Consider the following 18,594-nt stretch of genomic DNA (forward strand, 5'->3'; position numbering starts at 1 on the left):
AAAAAAAGTATTTTTTGAAAAGCTGATGGCTGATAACCCTTTCCTCCTACTTCCAGAGAGCAAAAAAACTCTAAACATCCATGATCATGCAGAACAAAACCTCCAGGAGAGGTCATCAAGGAACACAAACAGAATTACAGGTGCAACTAAAATTCAGTATTATTGCTGGAAATTGAGTAGAAAAAAAAATATCTTTCAACAGAAAACTCAGAAAATTTTAATCATAGTTTTATGACATGCAGCAATCTGGTAAAATGACCCTTTTTTCTGTCTAGTCATACATCAACAGTTATAATGCTCTTAAATACAGATTTATACACCTTATTACCACGACTTTATAGCAATTTAAACAAGTAACTTAAATTTTTCATAATCTTGATGTCATATAAATAAACATATATAAAGATATACATGATCAGATGCATTTCCCCACATTCCCAGAAACAGTTGTGTTGGCTTGTATTCCTCCTTTTTCTTTCCCTCTGGTGAAAAAATTACCCAAATCAATGAAATTTTTTGTGAAATTTTGTGCCCCATAAGGACACATTTCAATACTGTGCTATGTCTGGACACAGGCTATCTACCTGGATCAGTTATTGCCCCTTTCTCCACAAAAGGATGGCCATTCAATATTAAGGCCAATTAGACTTTTCAGAACACACTGAACCCACCTATTTCTTCACCTTTAGGAACTGTGAAGGGATCTCTATTTTCTGGGTACCAATGCAACAAGAGATGTGAGCTGAGCTGATTGAGGCTTTTGTGCTGGCTCACCTGTAGGGATGGGCTTCCACCAAGTTATGCAGTTACGCGACTTTCTGTCATGCCAGGACTCATCTCATTACTCCAAAATAAGAGACCAAAGAATGCAAGATACTACTTACACACAGAGAAACATGTGAGGACCAAATATTTGTCTTTTGATTGACCTTTTGATCTATGACTCAAAATCATAATATTATTAAATGCACACTTCCAGTTGTGTGGATGCTAGGGACATTAAGAAAGACAGTCAGAAAAACAAAAATACTGCCAAACATACTGACAGAATGATGTTAGATTATTTGAAGTCAAAATATTAATAGGAGCGCTACTCTGACACAGAAAATAATGATGATATGACAAGATCTCAGTAAACCTATTCAAAATGAGCTCTCCTTTCTGCTACTCCTTACCATTTTCTTTTGACTGAGGCTTCTCCTGGTATGTTATCATCTTTGGAGACCACCTGTTTAACATTGCTGTCCAACAAATATACTTTCAGTGCCTGCTGGCTTAAAGGACAACTTGGCTGCTTGCTAAACCGAGTCTTCTTTTCACACTGTCCCAATTTTACATTAATGTACTGAGGTGCCAAAGTTATTTGCCATATTGTCAAAACGCACAGCTTAATTGTTGCAACACAACCATCATTCTCCTACAGAATTGCTGTTCAGTTGCAATACAATTAACGGGCACATCATACAGTTACGCGTTAGTGAAAATGCACCAGTAAGCTGCCTACCAGCCCCGTGCTGGTGTTTGCTCTTGCAGTAGGCAAGCTTCCGACATGTCCAGGGAAGGCAACTGGCTGCTGAGGGCAATGCTAAAGAACAAAGAGAAGTCAGTACGCTCCCAACAAAAAGCCAGATATAGTACCCTCTGACCATCCCGCTAACTGTCATACAGGGGGAATCATCAGTGGGCAGAGAACTCACTTCAGAAGTTTCTCAAAGTTGAGCCAAGCCTTGTTAATGCCAGGCCTCTGGCAGCAGAGGACAGTAGCTCTGTATTTTGGAGCTGGAGGATTGGAGTCCTCAGTCCTTCCTTTTGCATCTTAAGAACTGCACTAGTTTTTCTAAAAGAAACATTTTTTAATCTATGTAAAAAGAGGAAGAAAAATTTTAATATGGCTCATAGCTGTCTATGATTATTGGATTTACACGACCAAAAAGTGTCTCTGTTAGATGAGCAATTTCATACAGACCACAACAAGAAGACCACACCTCCCAAGCCACTATGGAAGGGACAAAAGCTACCATGTGTCCTCATTAGTGGTGACTCATCTAAAGGAGCAAGGCTGAAAAAGCCTCTCCCAGGGAACGGTTTTATCTAAGCTGCATGATGACAAACACAGCAGAATCTGAGTGACCCAAGAGGAGCAGCAAGCTAATAATGGCGGTTACATTTCATTTCACAAGGCATCATCTAGAAACAAAACCAGGAGAAACCTACCTGCGTGTGGCATCCTGATCACACAACTACAAGGTAAAAACCCCAAACTGTAAATGTAAATGTAGAAAAAAAATAGACATCTAAATGGGAAACACTGAATAAAAAACCATGCCTTTATTAGTTTTCAAATATTTGATAAGTTTAAAGTGCTTTTGTGAGTGGAGCTGACCTTTAATATCTATACTGACTGCCAAAATTACTAAATTTGAAAGAAAATAAAATGCCAACACTGCTATACTTCACAACAACTACATTTCAACCTCAGAAATATTTGCAAATCTTCTTGACTGCCTAGCCAGTACTGCATTTTTGTGTGAAAGATAAATAATTTCAACAGTTGTGAAAGGAAAACATGTCATATGAGATTCATGAAAATTCTGATCCTTCCCATCTCTCTAGTCTTAACAAGAATACACGATAGAAATAGGTTAGGCTTCTGTCAATAACACATATACACAAAACTGTCTCCAAACTAGAACCTGCCCATTACATGGATTTTAATTTTTTCTTTTTATTATTTTTCTACTTTTTGATTTTGAGCAATCCAAATACACCATATACTACATAAAATCCACATTTTACCACTGTTTTCTAGTCTGCATAAAATGCAATTAGACCTATTGTAATAATTGATAATTACATTGCTGTAATATATCAGTGTCCGTCTTTCAAGATGTACATTTATGGATAGGTATTACCTGTGCTCCATTTGAGCTTCCAGCAAAATTGCATTTTCTCAATAAACATCGGTCATGATAGAATAAACTCCACAGAGCTAGCAGTGAAAACAGCATGTCTCAACGAAATGACCCCAACTGCTCCTTTTCAAATGTCCAGAGCGCTTGATAAGAAATACTTGAGTTGCTTTTTGTGTCAGGTAAAACCAGCTGTGTGCCTCGTGAACACCCGTTCTGTTCCCTCCGCCTCAATAGAAATAGATGAAAAAAGTATTTATAAAAAAAGAATGAGTGCATTTTGCAGTTGGAGATGTAGGGCCAGATTTGAAAGCACTCTGAGTTCTGAGAAGTACTGGAGGATGTTAAGTTGCTCCACCAAACTTTTACATTATTTGTTGAGTGACTACATATGAAGTAATGCCAAATATTCCTTGGACATTTTCACAGTTGAATGCACAACTTTCTCATCTCTGTGTTATCAGAAGCCCACGTTCATACCAGAAGTTGGAATTAAGAAATAAAATAGTCATAAAATCTATAACTGCAGAAGCATGAAAAAAGTATTTGTAAAAACTCAGAAGTTGTCCTTAAAGAGAAATTTCTATGTATCTAATCAAGCAGCTGTCTGGCTGTTTATGGGCAGCAAAAGCATGTGTCCTCCAAAATAAAAAATGGTTTCACTTTACTATTTAAAAGAAGCCAATAATGTAGTAGGATGGCTAAGAAGAAAACTTTTTTCAAAGAAGGTGTGAAGACTCTTTTTGCCTGAAAATGTGGCCGTGGATCTTTATCGCTGTGGAGAGTAATGTCGTCGCTGTCCTAACCCTACTCTGGCTAGGTGTGCAGTTCACTTAATTGCTCTGATCATTAAGGAGGCCCAAAAGTCTCCAGGTCTAATGGTTTACAGAATAGCCCTCAGGGAATAACTGCAGGTCATCAGTTAAGAAACACAATTTTGCCCTTAAAACACTGGTTGTAATGCTTTTTGTGAGAGAGAGAGAAGTTACGGGATAGGAATCTGAAAGTAAAATGTATTAATATGTATAATGCCTCCTAATAACACTTTATAGAAATCTATTGGAAAGAAGGAAAGTCTTCATTTTGGTGTATAGGAGTTTAAGAATCTTAGTCAATGCTACATAGATATTTTTATTCCTTTATATTTCGTGCCTCCCCCACATAAGGCAAGGAATGAAAGCAGAACATAAACTGCTGTAAAAAGGAATGGGCGCATAGAAATTGACTTTTATTGCACTATTACGCCATTGCCAAATAACACCTTCTTTTATTTGGCTTCACTACAACTAACCAGTGAGATACATGGTATCACACAGTTACTGGCATTCGGCTCAGGATATAACAATTATGCATCTAGCTCACTCCAACTAATAAACTCTTTGATTAATAAGAATTTATTTCTTTGATTAATAAGAATTTATTTCTTTGAAGAAACAACAGTATAATACCACACTCATTTTTTAGCAAGCCAGTTAAGCCCTTTCATTCTTAAAACAGCCACCGTTCAAGTTCTCTTCAACAGCCTTTAGACTCTCTCTGCTCACAGCTGCGTGGGCATGTACCAGACTGGCACGTGCAGCATCTTGAAATCAAAAGTCACCATTTCTACTCCAGCAAATAGCTACAAAAGGATTTTTTCAAGGTAAGTGGCCCCAGGCATCAAGGGTCACGATGCAGCTTTACAAGGTCTGGCTTTCTTTTTTCAGGTTGGTTAAAAGCAGAGATATAGGCTATACTTCAGCCTGAACGGATTTTGTAGTACCGTAATGGGTGAAGTTAAAACGCTTCTAACAGGAATTGCAGGGCAGACCCTGCCCGCTAACTTACACCAACCTTGTCTCTGGCAACACAAGGCAGCTTTGAACCACTAGCACTTGAAGGAGAAGCAGCATTTGCACTGGTGGCCCGAACCCCTTGCCTATTCATCCTCTACTTTTCAAGAGCTGAGATCTGGACTGGTCCATGAGGCAGAGTGAAAACTGCACACCAGTGATTCTGGCTACCTTATAATTTCCTGGAGACACACTAGACAGGCATGACAACAAGCTGCTTTTCCAGACTGAACCAGGAGCCTATTTGAATGTCACTATCAAAACAACACAAGTAATGTGAAATTATTACGATATTATGGGCTAGAGATAATAAATAATAAATAAAAGCCCTTTCTAGCATTCCACTGCAATGTGCTGGAAATTGAAGCAGCTGTTCAAAATAAATTGAACTAAACCACACAGAATCATAAAGTTGGAAGGGACCCATAGGATCATTGAGTCCAACTCCCCGCTCCTTGCAGGGCTACCTAAAACCAAATCATATGACTAAGAGCGTCACCCAGAATATTTTTGGAAAACTGCACAGATGCCTCTTTGTAACTTATCTCCTTTCATGACTAAATCCTTGCTCTATAGGATTGGCGGTACCTCTGTGAGATCAGAGAAGGCTGTCTCGGCACCTCAGGCCCATAGTGGTAGTGTCAGCCCTTCCAAGATCACAGATGTAGGAACCATGATGTGTTCAGAGAGGGGCACACACCACTGTCTCATAAAGCTGCCTGGAAATTTTTTTAAACTTTTTTTGTGAGAAATTATGTATTTGTCAAAACACCTTAACATGAACACGTATGAACTACTGGTCTGTGGCAATTCAGATGTCTTCTTCAGGGATTGCTTTTTTTACTAGAACTTAATTAATCTTATGGTTCTACATAACTTTTTCCGATTAGTGTATTTTTTTGTGTGCTTATGTATGTGTGGTACAGAACAAATTGTTATTAATTGTAACCATCTCCACAAGACCGTAGGAAAAAGTGAGCACAGCAGAATTTTCCTCAGTTACTCTTGGCATGTGTCAATTAACAACATTTTTTTTTTTTGGTAGTGAATCAGTGTTGCAAAGCAGGCCTCTAGCTGTGTTTATAGCGCTATGACTACAGACTACACATCCCCACTTGCTCTCACACACACGCGTGCTCATTCCACATCCTCTGGCAACAAGTCGTTTCAGGTGGTACCTATTTGAGGCAATGAACAGTATTGAGATGAAAAATGTATTTTCTCCCCCCCCCCCGCAACCATCTGAGCCTTAGAGTGCTGACTCTAAAAATGAAAACAAATATCTAATTTTGAGGTAAACTTTCCATGAAAACAACAAAAACTATATTCTATTTGTTCAACTTTTCATGACACATTCTTATCATTGAATGAAAGCTTTGTCACAACATTATTAGTTTGAGATGTAGCAAGGGAAAAAAAAAACAAACGCAACAGCAAACCAAAAACCCCAAAAACCTTTGATGAATTTTTTCCTAAGATTTGAGAAGAAAACTCTTATTTAGTCCTAAATGCTTCTTTTCCACTGCTCACACCTGGAACTATGTCCTCAGGAACAAGCACATGCGTGAAAAAGCTCGAAGGTTGGGGATGTCACAGCCAAATGACAACGCTGGCAGAAGGAAGGGGAAAAAGGATGTGAATGGAGCCAAGGCCAAGATTGTATGGAGGAGTGGGAAGCGAGTGAAGAAATTTAGGTCCCAATTCAAAACTGACAAAGATCCATGGGAACCTGTTTATTTCAATGGCCGTGGTTTCAGGAAACAGACTGATATCAATCTGAAAAATTTGCAAGGGTAATGAATTTAGCAAGGACTGGCTTGAGACAAGGTTGTTGCCAAGGAAGGAATGATGTTATAATGAAGAAGCTGTCAACGGGCAAGTGATTTTTCATAACGTGACCCAGACAACAGTTGCATGCACTCTGTTTTCCAACTGTTAAGCATGCAAACCACGTAGCAACATTTGCTTTTCTTAACACTCTCCAAGAGTCAGAGGGGAACAGTCATCACATCCACATTGCAGCAGAGTATAGAGATATTAAGAAAATCTGTATTCCCTATACTGTCTGTTAGAGATGCTAACAGAATTCCAGGTGCAGACATTTCCTCTGACATTGACGGATCCCAAATAGGAAAATTAGAATACTTTATCTGAAGTAATAAACATAAAAAGGCTTACTAGGATTGATTCATGTGCTTTTCACGCTCTCTAGCAGTCTTTCTTCAGACACACAGATAGGAAATGGAAATTATGGATGATCAGTAGCTTTAGATAAAATAAAGCAGATAGATATAATTCCTCTTTCTTCTTGTTATTAAGACTATTTTTAATAATGCTGCTGGTAACATGTAAGTGACTAAATAGCCTCTTCTTAATGTGAGGCTGTGCCATCATCAGTAGGATGGCTCCAGTCTTTTTTGCTGCTGCCTTCTTTCAGCTCCCACAGAATATTTCCTGCTTCCTCATCAGTCAGGACTGGCACTGGGTCCCTGTGGGCTGATCTGGAACCATTTTAGGATGCAATTTGCTTTGTTAATTATATTTCTCCAGCAATAATTTCAGTGTTCACTTTTAAATCCTTCATTGATTTTAATTAAGCCTGCGTAAGCTTCCAAACTTTTCTTTCAGATAACAACAAGCTGCTTACTGCACAACAACCGAAAACTCCACACTCACTAATGTAGCTGGAAACCAAACCTATTGTCACTTGCTAAAATTGCTTTGGACATATTGCCAGTGGCCCAATGAATTAGTAAGCTTGAAGTGAAACAAAAGGGGAAGAAATAAGCTTCTCTTCCAAGATATTACGAGCTGCAAACCAGGACACTGTTTCAAGACTTTAAATTTCTTTTTTCTTACAACTTTTTTGATGTTTTCCTTATTAATTCGTTCTCTGGATTGATGGCTCTTCAGGTTATTTATTTATTAAATCAGGCCTTTATAAGCACATCTATACCATGTATTGCTCCATCGTGTTAGAGATACTAAAGCTAATGCAATGCAATGGTATTAGATTAAGTTACAAAGGTAATATAGCATAAATGGTTAACTGTTGTACTAACGTTGTATTAGCTTAAACACCTTGCTATACATCATCATATGAGTTGTTGAAATACCATTTAAGGCATTAAACTGCACAGCATAAGAGTGGAGAAAGATTCCTTCATCGCTAGAACAAAAAATTATCAACTGGATAGGACTGTCACCTAATCCTAGTTAAAAACACCATTTAGTTAAACTGACATAGCAGTTTATGAATTCTTCCAAATACAATATTTCTAATATCCTTTCCTGACAGAATTAAAATCACTTTATCTATACATATGCAAAACCCTTGCCAATTAGGTACTTCCTGTATCTAATACTACCCACAAGAGTGGAAAAAAAACCCCACAGACTTTGACCAAACTTTACCCTTTGCCTGTTGCTCTCCTACAACTTGTAAACATACTCATATATTTTAGAAGAGGAGCAGGAGTGAGTATGGGTGCTACCTACCGTGGAAGAACATGGTTTTAACAAAGCAGCTATCTTGAATTAGGGAGTTGCCCTGATATGAAATACAGGCAATTAGGAAAGCATCCTGTGGCAACTCTGTGATCAGTTATTTTAACAGTCATTTCTTAAGGAAGCCAAATGATCAGTCAATGCAGGAGTCTGCAGATTTCAGCAGAAACATGAGGAACAATGCGAATTTCGTAAGTATTTTAGGAATAAGAATTTACATTTATGACGTTTACAGACATGGATGATGACATGTGAAGGAGATGAAGCCCTCAGTTTCCCTGGCTGTTATGAGTAATCAGCAATGGTACATGGTGCTATGGTACCAGACAGTAGTAGTATTGCATAACGTATGGGATTTTACATACAGAATTTTGATGCTGCATTTACAGCAACCTGTTTTGAGGCCTAAAACAAGTTGCCCTGAAAGATGAAAGCAAAGAGCCTTCACTAAGATGCACATGGGACCAACTGACTGTAAAGCTTTTAATAGCCCTTGGCATTTAAATTGATATCATTAGGAATTCAACACATAAAAAAGCAAAACAAAACAAGAACTTACTTAAGAGGACAAGGAACAGAGCTTTTGCCAAAGGTAATGTTTAACTTTTTGGAAAAGGACAACTCTTAATTATATTCGGACAGAATTCAAACTAACAAGACCCCACCTTTTATTACAAATACTGCAACTTAGAGCAGTCCTTACGTTTAATAATTAATACTGACTATGAGCTGAATTTTCAACACTTTTCCCAGCCTGATTGGTCTCTAAAAGCTCTATACTTTGAAAGCCTTCATTTTTTTTTTTTAAATGCTTGTAACCAACTGCCAGCATGGTTTTTTTGTTTTGACTTTATAGAACAGATATACACAAGTACTATTTTAGATCTTAGAAGCTTTATGGACTGAGCACATTTCATTAGGCCCAGGACTTCCACACTAATACATCATTTTTATGAAGTACTGCCTTACAGCAACAAAAGGCCTATTTCCTACTCTTTATCAGGAATTTCCTCTTTTAATTAGAAACTAAACATATTATCCATTTTTCTCATCATCTTCCTGTTGCCTAGTTTTGGTTTGGGATTGATTTTTTGCTTTTCCTCAGTAAATGACTTTTCAACTGGGGTTTGCAGAGTTCAGTTATTCAATCTTTTACATTGAGGACAGGAGCTAAAATTGTGTTATAAAGTAGGAAAGACAAAATAAAACCACATAAAATTTTATGAGACTGGACATACATAGTAGCTTTTAGAAAGTCAATTGGTAAAAAGGCAGAAATGGATTGAAGTTTATCTTTTAACTTATAAGCGTGCAGCAAACCAAATAAACATTATATTTTGTAGGAGGTGCAGAAAATAAAGACTTGTCATGCGTTAAAATTCTTTACTACGGTGTAAAAGCACAATATTATTGAAACTTTGCAATGCTACTATAAAGGCTGAACATAAGATACAGGCCTACTGTAAAATTCTACAATAAAAAGTGATGGATCCGTCTTAGACATAGCTTATACCTAACAACTTCCCAGCGCTCACTGAAGCAGTTGCTGGCTATCCTGAAGGCTCTTTGCATTAACATTAAAGCCACTTATTTTATTATTAAGTGTCTGATCTGCAAAATTATTTAAGTGCTTGTTTGACATTACATGTGGGCAAATGCTTTGGTTAGTTATCTGTTATTCTACAGAACAGAACCTTACAGACAAACACAATGTGGACATTTTTAAGTCTTGTCACCACTTCAGTGCAACTACTGCCCATAAGCCTCACAGTCAAAGCTGGCAAATACCCTTCTGTACGAGGTCAGAGTCATATCAAGGCATATGGAATTTTTATTTAGTTTTTTTTCCCCCCCCAAAAACCTTATCATTCATTTTGCCATAAGTGTTTCTGATCTAACGTGTAAAGATAACGCATAAGGGCAGGTGCAGAAAGAGTTGTAAGAGCTGACTGGCAGAAAGCAAGACAAAACGGAGTTTCACGGGAAAGCTGAAAGAAGGGCTCCCCCATTACAGACACAGAAGAGGTAGGTTCCAGAAAGAACATTTGACACAGGAATGACAGGTAAAGGAAGTTTTATAGGTAGAGAAGAACTTTAACAGCTGCGTGGCAACATAAGACATCAGAAACAGAGGATGTAAATAGAAGGCTATTGTGCGAGCTGATATTTGCAGTCAACAGCCAGACCTCTATAGTCCTTACAGAGCGAGCTGCCCACTGGTGATGACAAGCATAATCGCCTGCAACAGACACAGGGTAGCCCGAGTCACTGATTTTGGCTAGAAACACTATGGTTCCGCTCTGCTTTATATCACCTTTGCCATTTAACAGATGTTGCCCACAGGGTAATTTTTGTTATCAAAGAGCTCTTCATTAAGTGATGAGCACAACCTCCTGCTGGCTCCTGTGCTGAAGTGGGTAGAGCAGCAGCAGCAACAACCAGAAAAGCCTCACTGAGATTTCTGGCAGGCGCCAACAAGATGCTCCACTCAGTACAGTGCTACTCCACAGAGCCAAGGCAAACTTTACTCCGCCTATCCACTGGTTTTGAAAGTTTAATAAAGTAAATTTATGAGATGTGGGGGAAAATGCACATAAGCATAATTGTTCTCTGAGGACTGAAAATCTCCAGATAACGTTCAAGTAGCAGAGGCTTATTCCAGGCTGCAAATTCACAACCATCCTCACCCTTAACAGCCTCAGATCCTAACCTTGTAGATGCTTCTCTTTCCATAGCACCGCCAAGCTAGGCGAACAGATTTCCCTCCTGCTCAGGGGTTTTGCTCCGTGTGCCATACAACAAGAGGGAGCTCAGGCAGTGCAACATCAGGCTTTATTCCTTCCCCCCACAGCATACTCTCTGCCTCTTTCATTGATCCTCTTTCTCTCAAAGTCCTGCAAAACCTGATGCAAAATTACATTAGGATTCTCTGCACTTTGGTACTTATTTCTCATAATATCCCTCCTAATGTATCAAAACCAGTATAATTAAACATGAATACCATAACACACTCAATGTCCAAAAAATTCAAAATATGTTATCTCTGTATAGAACTTAAATTTTTAAGCAGCCAAGCATCTAGCCAGCTAACCCAATATTTTTTGTCTGTGTTACTTTCCCACAAGCTATATGCACATTTATAAACAGCTTGATACTGGAATAAGTGTGAACCATTCTTGTGAGAATAAAAGGTGACTTTGAGTCCGTTGTCCTGACTGGTCAGTGTTTAGAAACCATGCTCAGGGACCTCACATCTGCTCATCAGCACAGGTTCCAACAACATCAGGTTTCAGTGGAAAATTTATTTCAGTGCCTTCAGTGCCTGTGATTTTATCTTGGGTCAACAGTGGGTAAAACAGTTGCAGTCTTGACTAAAAGCTGCGTGTAACTTATATGCACAAAGACCTCTATCTTTAATAAGTACAAATATTTTTAAGCCTACGATCTGACCTTAGGAAGTAACATATTCATACAAAGAGTTCTTGATTTCAGTTTTAGAAAATTGCCAACTTTACTTTGATTGCAGTGGGATTTAATATTGGGGTGCCTTTTTAATTATTTGTTAGGTGCTCCTTCCATTATTAACAGTGGTAGAAATACTGAGGCAGCATATCCACCATAAAAATTATTTCAAATAATTCCTCCATCTGCTCAGCAATATTCCTCTACTGAATGATGATATATCAAGTATTATCTCACCAGATTTTAATAGAGTCTTTACAAATTCAACTGCTTGCTCCACCTTCAGCAGGGCTACACGTGACTGAATCACCATCCTCAGATAAATGCCAGAAACTCACTACAGGCCAGCTGGGAGTCATTGCCTCAAATGTCTCAGGCTGGAATAGCCTATCGCTCTGCTGAAATGTGTCAGTACTTTGGGTCCATTGCTTGCTGTGGAAGTGTCTGACAGGCTGTCTAGTTTGCAGATCTGTGAGCAGTAAGTTACAGCAATGAAGTAATACATGGCTTGCTTTTTAAAGGCCCATCCCTAATCTCCTTCAAAACCTATTGCACATTTTTATTGGCTCCTACTGCCATTCTCCTCACACACTCCCATCAGCCCTCTAATATCCTTGGTTATATTTGGCAAATTCATGCTGTCTTTGGCATTCCAGGTTGTTTCAAACATCCAAAGTATTTTATTTTCTATGCTATGATTTGATTGCCTACAAGATGACATTTTAGCTACCTTTTGACTGGTTTAGCAGTTGCAAGCTTTCTAACAGCAGTTCCTTGTCATAATTCTTATATAAGAATATACCTGTGCAGAATATTTTTGATTCATGTTTTTTTTTTTCCTGCAACATCTTTTGAGTTGCCTTTTTTTCCTGATTTGTATTTGTGCATTTGGTTTGCTATTGCATGGGGTAGGTGGATATTTCTGGAGCCTTCTCCACGTTAGTTGGTATAATGTCTCAACAGTCAACTTACACGGCTTTATAAATCTAAAAATGTAAACATCTACATCTGAGCTGATCAACCCAGGCTCTCTTTGTAGCAATATATATTGACATAGAGAGAATTAGACACAGGGTGCAATTCATCCAGTCTACTTTAAACATCTGCCTTCAGTGTTCATGGACTCTGCTGACTATATTGATTACATCTCTACTGACTATATATGAGTTTAGGGTGACAAATGTGGATATAGACGTTGGCACAGCTAGATGAATTGTACCCTTTGTATATAATCTATTTGTTTTACTTGTAAATTTGCCTGCGATCTGTGCCCCTGCCTATAGCTCATACCAGAGTTATTTCAGACTCGGTGCACTTTCATTGCACAGTGTCTCTTTCCAGCGCTACTGGTGATCAACCCATCGTGAATCAGCTAAGCTTTCACAAAGCAATAGCCGTGTCACTCAGTCCTTTTGCTTTCCTTCACCAAATACTAATCTCTTCTTTCTCTGTTACTTTTTACTTCTTGATAGCATACGTTTTATAAGTTATGCTTATAAAGACGTGTCTTTCAAATTGACTTTTTCCTGGGATGTCCAGGCTGTTACTGACGTGTTCAGAGGTTGCTGGAGTAGATAGTCATCTTTGCCTACTAGAGGTCACGAGGCAGTTGCTCTTACCTTGTTCAGCTTATAACCTATCCCCCTACAATTCTGTGGTTTTCATAGCGTAACTTACCTACCATTAAGCATGCTGATTTTCATATTTTTCCACATGAAAGCCTGCCGCAATTATTTGCTTTGTATTCTTCTGTCAATAGTATTCTTGTTTCCAATTTCACATACCTGCAGAAACGCACTTATTTCCAACATAATAACCTGCATGATAGAGTACAGAGAGCACCAAAGAGGTGTAACATTGAAGCTTCATCTTTTCATTCACACCTGTTTTTCTCTCTTGTGCCACTCATCTGTGCTCCTCGACACCAGTACAAGAGCTTCCCCACTGGGAGCTATTACTGAAATTGCCAATCTATTGCCATTTCTATTTGCCAATCTATTTGCAATTAATTGGCAAAATGGCTATTACTTATCCTAATAGTAGCGACCTCCAGCTTGATTTCTCCCTCCATCCATTTGTCCTGCAGTTTTTCTTCCCTCTAGATTTTCCAGGATAATACCATCTCCTTGCTATAATCCAGTGCTCCCTGTCAAATAAAACCACATCCAGCTACACTCTGCCTTTTCAGCGTATAAACTTCTTTCATCTCATTTACCTCATGAGACTCCTGGCTCCTTGATACACCACTGCAACTCCAACATTGAGCCCCTTCCTCTCACTCATCCTCTCCCCTAATCATCAGCATCCTCTTGTCCTGGTACAGTCCATCTAGTTGGGGTCTACAAGTTCATGTCCCAGAGCAAACTAAGCTCCAGCCTCGCACTGCCCTTCATATCTTTCTCTCCTCGATTCAGACTTTCTTTTCTCCCTTTGAACTTGAATATTGGCAGTTACTTGCCTGAGTTAAGACTGAGTGAAAAGTTAACCAGAGACTTCAGGATTTAGCTCACAGACGTAATTTCCATTTTAAGTTTGCTGAAAGTAGTTAACCCTACATTTTTGAGACTGATGTTCAAGGAGCAACAGTTTCTTTCAATTCTGAAAATTTCATTTAATTAATGACATAATTAATTGAAATGAATTTGCTAGCAAAACATTAAGTGCACAGTCATAATTAGCATGTTAATACTTGCATTGACTTCTGTTTTGCAAAGCAGTCACTGGCTTTGGGAATAAAGCATGATGGATGGTTCAAAGCAAACAACCTCAATGTCAGAAAATTCTAGCCATGATAGAATTTTCTGGGTCAGTCTAGACATGTTCACTAGATACAGAGAAAAATTAACAGAAACAAGGTTTGAAAAAATCTTAACAAAACCCAGAACAGAACCCAAGCTGACAGTCACTTATCAGCAAACTGTAACATTTTTAAGTGATGCACACATGGTTTTCATTTTAATGACAATTCCTCAAAGATTGTCTAAATCAAAGGTCATATTGACTGGCAGTATCATCTAATCTGTTTTAGAGCTTCCAGATGTTGCACTACCAGAAAAAAAAAAATAAAGGGGAAAATAAATAAACTGTCAAAATAAGGGAAGTTATTGCCACCATATACTTACAGATGCCTCTAGTAGGAATTGGCCCCAAATTAACCCCAAGTTTTCATGTCTATTTGAGGAAGATTTTTGCTTTATTTTGACCTGTACAAATACTTTGGTCAAATTTTAAACGCCTTTTCTATGTATTCACTGCTATTTCCACTATTGTATTCTTCCTGCTACAGACAAGACCACGAGAGCACTGAAGATAGAAGAAATCTCATCTTAGCCCCAGTGAACAGATATTCAGCAGGACTGTTGTGGAGTTCATGACCTGAATGGCAGAAAGGGCAAACAAACTGGGGCTGCAGCAAACATACCATTTCCTTGATAGTGTAACTCTAGAGAAGAGTTCCATGGCCAAAAAATTGTTTTCCCGGTATACGATAATACAGAACTATGTTTTTATTTGCCGGTTCCTTTGCTGCTTCCAAGTATCTATAGTTAAATGTGGAAATTAAATATGATTTATGTTTCTAAGCAGTTTAGTTCTATTATATGTTCTTGATTTACAGGTTATATACAATAACATTCAATTATTCCATGGAAAAAAAGAGAGACAAACTACCTTAAGACCCTTACAACCTCTGATCATCCAAACCATCAGGAGAAATTAAAAAAAAGAGAAAATTAAAACCTTGATTAATCCTGGGCAACAAATATAAGCTTTAATGAAAATCCATAATAATCTGGGTTAGCTACCACCCTCCTCTGCAATGTTGCTACAGATGTAGCAATACCATAAAGAAATGTAATGTCAATGAGAAATGCCACACAGGGGAAAACAATTCCTAAATAATGTACAGTATATGATACAAGGCCGCACTAGAAAAACGTAGACTGATAAGCAAAAAAAAATAAGCCACAGAGAATAAACAAGAGGGACTTACTACCATGAGCATGGAAAATTAATACAAACAAGTATGAAGCATGTTGAGTAGGACGTAGGGCTACAGAGCTTCAAGGACACTGGCGAGAAGGGCTGTGTTACTGCCTGGAGAGCCAAAACACAGAGAGGGTTTTCTCACCTCCACAGCCACTGAGCTCTGTTAGGGATATCAGTGACAGGCAACGAACCAGACCTCATGAGTTTATCTCCCTGACTGCAACCTGACTCGCTAACTCATGAGTAGTTATTACAGAAATAAACGCGCTTGTGGCCTGTACATCACAAACTTCAGAAACCTTCATAAAAAAAGAGAATTCACCTTCTTTTCTTATCTACTATTATTAAAGCTTTGACAGCTCTCCGCAGATTGCTGTAAAAACTCTATTTTAAAATAATTTTAAAATTTTAAAAACTAAATTGCTCTAAAGGAATGCATGGAGATAGATGCCCATATTCCAAAGAACCACAAACGTTAATAACGCTATAAGCTGCCTTACCTCCTAATTATGAATTAAATAGCTTTGTCATATACAAACTAAGGACAACAGTGAATAAAGCATTAAACTAGTTATTTTCACTCCTTGTTCTTCCTTTGCTTAGTCAAACATAATCAGCTCAGCAAAAGCATTTTGAAGAGGGGAAAAAAAAATATTAGTTAAACAGAAGAAAAAGTTGAGTTTTACACCTCAGCAATTTCAAAGTCATCTTAAGTAACTTGGAAACTCTACTATGCCACAATACAACCTACATGAAGAATGGCAGAAGCCATTTGGGTAGATGTTTTTATTGTGACAGAGATTTAATGTGCCATTGTCCTCAACTTTCCTTTTAACAAGGTTATTTAATTTATGATTTGGAGGTAAAAACAGTTTGTAGTGTTGTCATTAGCATAATTAATCATATCTTGCTCTCCAGGAAGTAGACATCTGTCATGTGGGACTCCTATACACATTAACTCTGCCATTGTTTTGATCTCAGAATAACCTCTGGAAGTGTTCCAGATCTCTAACAATAGTAATGCCATTGTAAAATCTTGGTTACTAAGAAAGAGTAGACCATACAGTATAAAAAGCACTTGGAACCTCTCTTTATCCTTTGTTGCTGGGCTATAAGCCACGCTGCGCCACCAATAACTTATGATAACAAAATTTGCAAGTATAGCCAAAGCAAAGCATTCATCAGAGAGTTAGAACAGAAACAGATCTTTCTTTTTCCACTAAATGCATTCAGGAGTCAAAGTTGTACAAAAAGTTGCATCCTGTCCTGGATTAACAGGATGTCTTACAGTTACTGGGCTTTATCAAGATAATATTTTTAAAGTGATTATTGACTAGATCTTACTTTTTCATGCTTAATTTTGAGGTTGAAAATCATGGAAGTGTCACATGAAAGACAGAAGTATCTCTCTGCTAATGTCAGTGTCCTGTAGCACAAGGACTGATGTTATAGTTCAATTTAGCTTGACAATAATCCATAGATCTATTTTCACCAATATTATTTTATTTAGTAGAAGTGGATCAAAAATAAAAGCAGAATTATCATTCAGTGTTCTATTCATGACAAGAGTGCTTATAATACTTACATGCTTTTTTAAAAAAAAAAACAAAAAACCCAACCCAAATGAAAACACACAAATTCCCCAAATGTGCTACACCAAAAGAAAAAAAAAAAAAAATATGTTTCTCTCACAAATTACTACTACACAGATCTCCTTGGGAGCTTAAGTTTACTCCCAAGCCTTTGGGGGCAGATGGGGGAGAGCGGTGACAGCAGCACATTAGCGACAGCAGTGGTAAAAATTCAGGGCTTCTATTAAAAGTGAAGGCCTGGCAGAGCGACCACACAAGAACAACTTTGAGAAAGAGTGAATTTTGTGAAGTCTTAAGGAACCAAGTTCAGCAGTAAGGATAAGGGGCATTTACAGAATGAACACTGGTCCCACTGCTGCTGTTTTAGCTGTGCAGGATCCATCCCGCCCCGTTCTTTCATGCTACACAGATCATGCACTTGATTTGGCACTCCATTAAATGTAACACCTCTAATAAAAGAGTATAGAGCTAAGCATCGATGATCAAGCACCAAAATGAAACCAAAAGCAAAGCAGAATGGAAATCAGACAAGTCTCAAAATCCCAATCAGCAGTTCATGGCTCATCTGATCCAAATGATCATCAAAATATCATTGCTGACCAAGAAGATAAAACCCTGGGACTGAAGTCATCCCAGAATTCTGCATCCCTTTTTATTATTCTGACTGCAAATCAACCATTTAATATGACCCTTTATATTCACCTCCGTCCATCTCTCTTATTCTTCTGCTTTAGTAGAAAAAGGGAGATCCTGACACAGAGCATCACAGAAACCTCTGTTCCAGCTCCTAATCTTGTTGAGACACTGGCTGCAATTCTTCCCTAATCTTTTAGCCATACCCTCCCCATTCAGATCTCCAGTGGAACACGGCCATTCCGTGATCCCAGCCAGCTGGCCACCTATAGCATGAGAAGGAGAAACCGTGACCAGGAACAGTTCTGTTGATGGTGGCCCTATTTCTGTTTGCTCGTCCTGTCACACCTCTAGGCACAGCACCACCAGCCAGGGTCCGTGAACTTGCTGGACACATTCAAGGACCAGAAGATGCTGTGGGTGTGCTCAAAGAGGAGAGGAATACTATGGTACTGCCGCAGACACTGTACCACACCAAGGCACCACGCTACAATGGCTTTGCCTTACAGGTGACAAGTTATGTACTTCTAGCAGCACTTCCTATCTTTACATAGTAAATCCTCTGCCCTCATTCAGGCAAAACCTGTTTCCCTCCTTATTTTTTCCTATCTCTACAAGTGCAACTGCGCCAGACACACACACACACGCAAATTCTGGGGGAAATACCAAAAT

General features: G+C 38.4%; 1 protein-coding gene across 2 annotated transcripts in view; it reads right to left on the minus strand.

Annotated features, from left to right (window-relative positions):
• PLXDC2 (plexin domain containing 2) overlaps positions 1-18,594 on the minus strand; it is a 281,133-nt gene that overhangs the window by 107,778 nt on the left and 154,761 nt on the right. The window lies entirely within an intron of this gene.

This window comes from Larus michahellis, chromosome 2 (genome assembly GCF_964199755.1).
Source record: "Larus michahellis chromosome 2, bLarMic1.1, whole genome shotgun sequence".
NCBI lineage: Eukaryota > Metazoa > Chordata > Aves > Charadriiformes > Laridae > Larus > Larus michahellis.